This window comes from Triticum dicoccoides, chromosome 2B (genome assembly GCF_002162155.2).
Source record: "Triticum dicoccoides isolate Atlit2015 ecotype Zavitan chromosome 2B, WEW_v2.0, whole genome shotgun sequence".
In the NCBI taxonomy this organism is placed as follows: Eukaryota; Viridiplantae; Streptophyta; class Magnoliopsida; order Poales; family Poaceae; genus Triticum; species Triticum dicoccoides.
The window spans coordinates 432599583-432607791 of record NC_041383.1 but is presented as its reverse complement, the minus strand read 5'-3'; positions in this window follow the sequence as shown (position 1 = coordinate 432607791).

Here is an 8209-nt window from a genome sequence, read left to right as displayed (position 1 = left end):
CTGTCCGTGTCAAAACCGGCGGATCTCAGGTAGGGGGTCCCGATCTGTGTGTCTAAGGCTAATGGTAACAGGAGGCAAGGGACACGGTGTTTACCCAGGTTCGGGTCCTCTTGATGGAGGTAAAAACCTACTTCCTGCTTGATTGATATTGATGATATGAGTATTACAAGAGTTGATCTACCACGAGATCGTAGAGGCTAAACCCTAGAAGCTAGCCTATGATGATTATGATTGTCTCTTCTAAGGACCTAACCCTCCGGTTTATATAGACACCGGAGAGGGCTAGGGTTTACACAAAGTCGGTTACAAAGAAGGAAATCTATTATCCGGATCGCCAAGCTTGTCTTCCACGCAAAGGAGAGTCCCATCCGGACACGGGACGAAGTCTTGAGTCTTGTATCTTCACGGTCCAACAGTCCGGCCAAAGTATATAGTCCGGCTGTCCGGATACCCCCTAATCCAGGACTCCCTCAGTAGCCCCTGAACCAGGCTTCAATGACGATGAGTCCGATGCGTAGATTGTCTTCGGCATTGCAAGGCAGGTTCCATCTCCGAATACTCCAATGCAGATTGAGGATTGTGTCTAGCTTCGTGAGGTAATTTCCGCACACCACCGTAGCATAGTACTTCATAAATCTGATCCGCTATCAGTTTTTGTACGGTGCACTCTCACACCGTGGCCTGGCCCAACACGAACCGGTTTTTCTTAGCCTGCCTCGATACGCGTCGCGAGGCGGTTTTATTGGCACACCCTGCCAAAGAAGAGATCGTGTTCCCCTTATCGCGGGATTTTCCATCAATACGGGCGCGTGCAACCCCACGACGCCTGTTGGTATGACTCCGTGTTTTTAGGTAAGCCCCAAGCGGTTACGCTGAGGACGCTTGATATTCACCCCCTTTATAGAGGGGCTGAGGCCTATCCCTCTTTCCTACCTCGCTTGCGCCTTTTCGCATCTCGAGTTCCAACACCCGAAGCCCAAGCTCAAGCCCTCCGGATCTTCAATCATGTCCGAATCCAACCTTCAAGGCCGGTGGGTGGCTTCCTCTATCACAGAGGAGGATATTGCGAAGCTTAGGGAGGTCGGATACCTGACCGCCGACATCAAGCACAGGCTCCCCGCTCCAGGGCAGATCGTCCCTACTCCCGAGCCCAATGAGAGCGTCGTATTTGTCTCTCACTTCCTCCGCGGCTTAGGCTTCACTCTTGATCCCTTCGTGAGAGGGCTCATGTTCTAGTACGGGCTAGATTTTCATGATCTAACTCCGGACGCCATCCTTCATATCTCGTCGTTCATCGTTGTGTGTGAAGTTTTTCTCCACGTCAACCCGCATTTTGGCTTATGGCTCAAGACCTTCAATGTGAAGCCAAAGATGATTGAGGGGTGACACGCGGAGTGCGGGGGTGCTGTAATAAGTAGGAACGCCGATGCCCCATGGCCGGAGGGCTCCTTCCCAGAAGTGTCCGATCTATGGCAGCGGAGGTGGTTTTACGTCACGGCTCCCAGAGGCACAAAGTGGGTGGCTGCCCCCGACTTCCGTTCGGGCCCTCCGCCTCAACTGGCATCATGGGCCAATGTAGGACGGGATTGGGGGCCTGCTAATGATGTAACAACCTTGCAGAGCCGCATCCGGGAGCTTCTTGAGAGGGACATTAGCCTTATCAGCATAATTTAGGTAATGCTAGTCCGACGGATCTTGCCGTGCAAACGCCTGCCTCTTCGGATGTGGGAGTTCAATCCGGAAGGTCCAAGGACTACTCTGCACTTCTTCGGTGTCACGCTCGAAGGGATGTGTAAGTTATTCTTCGGACCACAAGTAAAGTGTCCGGACACCACCGAGGATGCGAGCCTGAGCTGCAATCGCCCAGATACCCAAGTAAGCAACCCAGAAACCGAACACTTCATTTATTTTTATCATAATATTATTCTGAAAATCCTCCCTGGCCAGGAATGGCTCAGCAAGGCGGAGAGAATTAGGTGTCCGGCGCCACTTCCCGAAGGCTCGCCTAGTCCCACCATAGCCAAGATGCTTGGTCGCGTGCTAAGCAAAGTGCCCTCGGGGAAAGACGAAGGGAAGAACAGAGAAGCAGAACTTCACACATTGCACATCCAAACCAGGGGGAATTGTTACCTCCCCAAAGGAGGATAGTCAGGGAGGGGAATCTAAGGCCTCCTCCCCTCGTGGGAAGAAGAGGGCCGCCTCCGAAGACTTAAAGACGGAGGTGCCCAGACAAGGGAAGAAAGCATCACCAAGGGGGCCTGCCCCTAAGGGCGTCCTTACCGCGCCATGCCCGCCAACGGGCCAGCCCTCAGCCGAGCTGTAAGTTAATCGTGAAAACGAAGGTACTGCTTCCTTCTCCGAGAACAATAACCAGGATCCATTCTTTGCAGTCCGGCTAGCAGCTCTTCTCGACAGAGTTCGTCTTCGGGGGATCTCCTTCCGGAGACGATGGAGAGTGAGACCCCACCCACCTCTCCGCCTCATGGGGCGGGCGACCCCGAGGTGTCGTCACGGAGCAGTCCAGATCTGCCGAAGCCACAAGCTAATACTTCGGCCGCCCTGAGCCCGGAGCATTCGACTCCCACGGGGGCGGTAAGAAGGGTCCGGCATAATTCGGCGTCCGGCCGGACACACTAATGGGCCTTCTGGAGCGAGCTGCTCTCTCGGAGGAGCACCGTTCATTAATGAGCACGGTGCTCGAGAAGATTTCATCCGCCACAAGCGGGCTGAATGAAGCCTTTACGAGCTTGCTCAGAGGCTTTGAGGTATGTAATGAAAATACATAATTTTTGACTGTGACACACGCGCTAGGTGTGCTTCATATGGATAGTAGCCCCTAAGACTCTTGTTGCCAGCCCTAGGCGGCAAATGGAGGATCACATTGTTAAGTGATGATCGCGCTGTATTTATGCGCAGGTGTCTAAGGATCCGGCAGCCGACCGGTCCGTTGAAGTTGCCGAACTAAGGAGGCAGATTGGAGTTATTGATGCCGATATCACATTGGTGAACGAGCGGCTTAACGAGTCACAAGGTATGTGCTCTGCTTTCCTTATTATTTTTATAGGAAAAATTGAGAGGAGCATAATATTAATGCGATATGCTTGGACTGCAGACGGTGCTGCTGCCGTGGAGGCCTTGAGGGCGGAACTTGCCCTAGCCAAGGAACAGGCCCGGGCGAGCAATACGGCTGCCCTAAAGGCGGCCTAAGAGTTAAGAGCCGAACAGGCTACTCATCGCTGGAGCGAAGACGAAGTAGCCGAAATGGCTGTGGAGCTAGAAAACGCCGCCAACTGGTATGAGCTTCTTGAAAAATAAAATCAGGTGAATAAGGCTGACCTGAAGAAGGCCCTTGATGCGGCCAAGGAGACGCGTTCCGACATTAGGGATGCGCGGGAGGAGCTTCGACAGGCCGGAGAAATCGCGGCTGGAAACCCTTATTTGTTGCGGATGAAGTTTTTGGATCCAAAGTATGCTCCTCTGGATCGACGCTGGAGCCCTACAGACGCGTATGCGGATTTGGCGAAGAGTACGACTGATGCAGCCAACTTTTTAGAGGGTCAAAAAGATAATGAAGTGGAGAAGTTGTTCTGGTCGCAATTCAATGCTCCGAGGCGCCCATTGCCATTGAGTGAGAAGATGGCTGTTGTAGCCGAGCTCCATAGGCTGTCCGGCCTTGCAATGTGGTCTGTGATAGACCACCTATGGTCGAAGGAGCCTAAGCCGGACAGTTATTTTGGTTTAGTGCAACAATTCCTTGGTGTCGTATCACAGATCGATGCCCTGAAGAGGTCGGCGTGCATAGAGGGTGCACGGATGGCTCTTGCCCGCGTTAAAGCATATTGGACAGATATGGAGGCCACCATCATTGCAACCCAGAATCTGGCGGGAGGCCAGGATCCGGCCGAGCACTACTTGGAGCAAGTGACAGAAGGTGCTCGCTTAATAGAGGCTCGGTGTTCAAAGAATGTCATGTTCGAGTGACAAATCGTTTCATTGTAAAAGCAATGCTTTTTTAATTATGAAAGCTATGTTTATACTTTTCGCCCAAAAGTGTTATTGTGCTTCTTGTGCGGCGTTTTATGTATATATGCAATTTTGAAAGTTAGCAGTCGTCAGCTTCAGCCCCCACGCATATATAATGCGGGGGTGTTCGCGAAAATATGCGTAATCACACTTGATCCAACGTCTTGGTCCAATAAGGAGGTGATCGCACGTCGAACTAGGCAACCAGACTATATAGCTTTAACACTTTCACTTAGCCATAGGAGTTTGACGGTGGGGCTACTATGTAGCCCCTTGTACCTTTGCGTGCATCCGAATCCAGGCGCGTGTGTACATGACCGGTAAACGGTCCTTCGTTAATGCGGAGGAACCCTAAAGGTTCCGATAAGTCTTCTAGTGGTTGAACAGTCTCTCGCTATATCATCACAGTCAGTTTTCGGCTTTCTCTACTGAGGTGCTCATCCGGAATAACCAGGCCACAATCGCAGTAGTTCTCCTTTGGCCGCCTTAGCCGACAAGAATGGAACGTAAGGCGGCAAACCCAGGAGCCGGACAATCCCAACATTTGACCAAAGACATGATTCGGAGCTGATGCATATAAGGCCAAACTCGTGATGCCGAACACTCCCGAAGGTATTCAGACTTTATAACATATACTGGGCTGAGTAACGCCCTTTATTATGAACCATGTATTCCCAGGTACGTGCATTAGTCTGTCGTGGCGAAATGCCAATAACGGCAGTATCCTCTGTGGGTGTAGTACCCATGGGATGTGTAAGCAACAAGAGACAATAAAGAAGGTTTACACGGGGGATTAATCTAAAGAGAAACCTTTGAGCGGGGCCCTGCTGCACGTCTGCGCCTTTGTCCCCGTTGTGTCGTGTCCTGGGAGGGTGTTGCACGAATGGTGTCTGTAAAAAGAAAAACTCATGTAGAAGAGTATGACGTAAGCGTGCGAAAAGTTGGCTATCACTAATGGATAGTAAAAGTGTAAGACATTGGCCTGTTAATAAGGTCAGGCCGAGAATTGGGCTTTATTAATTATCTATAGCCCCTGGTGTCCTCTATGGGATTACATGTGTGGCGCCTAGATCGGGTTTATTTGGGCTGCCGGACTCGTCTAACCGTGTTCGTGGTCTTAACGACCAGTCATGCTTTCTTGTATTAGAGGCCGCTTTAAGTCCGGTTGCTGGAGCCGTCGCGTGTAAGGAACGTTTGTGTTTCTGTTAATGGTGATGATGCCACATGGCCCGGGCATCTTGAGTTTAAGGTAGGCGTAGTGCGGTACTGCGTTGAAGCGGGCGAAGGCCGTTCTCCCAAGCAATGCATGATAGCCGCTTTGGAGGGGGGCGATGGTGAAGAGTAGTTCTTCGCTTCTGGAGTTGCCTGGGGAACCGAATGTTACCTCCAGTACGAGGGAGCCCCTATAGTTGGCTTCAACGCCTGGTATCACCCCTTCGAAGCTGGTATTACTTTGGCCGATTCTGGATGGGTCTATCCCCATCCTGCGGACAATGTCCTGGTATATTAGATTAAGACTACTGCCGCCGTCCATGAGGACGTGAGTGAGATGGTATCCGTTGATTATTGGGTCGAGCACCAAGGCCGCTGATCCTCCGTGCCGCATACTAGTCGGGTAGTCCCTGTGATCGAAGGTGATCGGGCAGGCCGACCAGCGGTTAAGCTTGGGGGCGACGGGCTCTATAGCGTGTGCGTCTCTGAGCGCGCGTTTGCGCCTTCTCATGGATATGTGAGTCGCGTGAATCATGTTTACTGTTTTTACCTCTGGTGGGAATTTTTCTGTCCCCCAGTGTTCGGCTGGCGAGGCTCATCCTCATCTTCACTTGGTGTTTCCCTTCCCTTGTGTTCGGCATTTAATTTGCTGGCCTGCTTGAAGACCCAACATTCTCTGTGGGTGTGGTTCGCAGGTTTTTCGGGGGTGCCATGAATTTGGCACAGTCTGTCTAGGACTTTGTTCAGGCCGGACGGTCCCTCTTTGCTTCCTTTAAATGGCTTCTTTTGTTGACCGGGTCAAGAGCCCCAAAAATTCAGCGTTGACCGTTGTGTTGTCCGGACTTTCTTCCTTGTTTTGACATTTGTTTTTATTGCGCCGTGGCTTCCCGTTGCCATCTCTGATTTCGGATGTACTAGGGTAGCTGGTGCCTTTACAGGCCAACCAGCTATCTTCACCTGCGCAAAAGCGGGTCATAAGGCTTGTTAAGGCTGCCATTGTCCTCGGTTTTTCTTGGCCGAGGTGTCTGGCGAGCCACTCGTCCCGGATGCTGTGTTTGAAGGCCGCTAAGGCTTCGGCATCTGGACAATCGACAATTTGATTCTTCTTAGTGAGGAATCTGTTCCAAAGCTGGCGGGCGGACTCTCCGGGCTGTTGAATTATGTGACTTAAATCGTCTGCGTCCGGAGGCCGGACATAGGTCCCTTGAAAATTGGCCCTGAAAGCATCCCCGAGATCCTCCCAGCTTCTGATTGAATTTTCGGGGAGGCTTTTCAACCAGTGTCGAGCTGGTCCCTTCAACTTGAGGGGAAGGTATTTGATGGCGTGGAGGTCGTCTCCACGAGCCATGTGGATATGCAAGATAAAATCCTCAATCTAGACCCCGCGGTCTGTCGTTCCGTCATATGCCTCTATGTTCACAGGTTTAAAACCCTGTGGAAATTCGTGGTCCAGCACCTCTTCGGTGAAGCACAGGGGGTGAGCAACCCCTTTGTATCTGGACGTGTTGTGGCATGTCGTCGGCTGTTGTTGTGTCTGGTGCTGATTTCGAACTGGTATCCGATCAGTCAGATTGTTTTGGTGGCCATAGTCCTGCGCCGGGGCATGTCCTTTAGATCCATAGATGGACCTGGCCGCGCCGGCCTTTTTATCCAGGAGCTCACATAAATCGTGTGCGGCGTCGGTAGCTGCTCTATTGTGGTTACGAAGTGGTTTGTCCGGCCTCCTGGCCGTATTGTTCATCGGTGGAATGGCCTCATCGTCGAATTCTGGCAGCAGCTTGCGTTTTGGGTAGCTCTTTGTGTGGCGATCATCGTCGTACTTTTCTTCAGTGTCTAGCACTTTATTCCATCTGCGATTGAGCGTTTCCTGTGCGGCCTTAAGCCTTTGTTTCTGCTTCTTTAGACTTCTCGTAGTGGTCATAAGCCTTCTATGGAGGTTATCTCGTTCCAAACATGTTTCCGGGATGAAGAATGCATCGTCGTTCGGACTGTGCTCTTGTCCCCGGGCGGTTTGATGAGTTCGTCCCTCGGGATCATTGTGATCGGGCGTCTGCTCCGGGCTGTGTTCGGCGTGACTTGGCTCATCCTTCTCCATTGCTGGGTCCATATGGTCGTTGTTGCCCTCGGAGTTGACTGGGGTGTCGATCCTTCTAGCGCTGTTATCGCTATTTTTACTGTTGCTGGACTTGGAGCGGAGTCTGCGCCGTCGTTTTGGCTTTTGTCCGGGGGTTTTATCCTCCGGATTGTCGTCGTCGTCCTCCTTAGGCATATCCACCATGTATATATATCGTATGACGAGGTGGCAGTCCAGCGCCCCGTTGGTGGCGGTTCTGAATCGTCTCCTGCGCCGACGTCCATACCGTCGGTATCATCGGAGTCAAAGTCAAGCATGTCTGATACATCGTCGACAGTGGCTATGAAGTGGATGGTGGGTGGGTAACGGATTTCTTCGTCGCCTTCTTACCCCTTGAGCCGGATATAGTTCGGCCAAGAGTCTCCTGACAAAGAGAGAGACTTTAATGAGTTCAGCATGTCACCAAAGGGCGAGTACTGGAAGATATCCGCAGTGGTAAACTCCATTACCGGCGCCCATCCAGATTCGGTGGGCTCGGGGGTGCGCGGACTGGAACCTACAGCCGGACACTTGTCCGGGGGTTCGGTGACACAGGCTTCCTTGGGGGTGAAGCCGGTGCTCGGCTCTACCGCCGATGGGTGTGCGGCCTCCGGGACGGGTTCCATCCACCCGTCCTCTGACGACGCGATTTGCCCCGGATTTAGGTCCGGAGCTCCTGCAGGTGCGATATCCCGAGTATTGTCAGACAGCAGGTCTAACCCATGCTTGTCGTGACTGTTCGGCGCTCCTGGCGTAGGCCCGAATCCGTCGAAGATCGAATCTCCGTGGATATCGGCCGTGTACTTCGAGTTTCCGAATCTGACCTGATGGCCAGGGGCGTAATTGTTGATCTACTCCAGA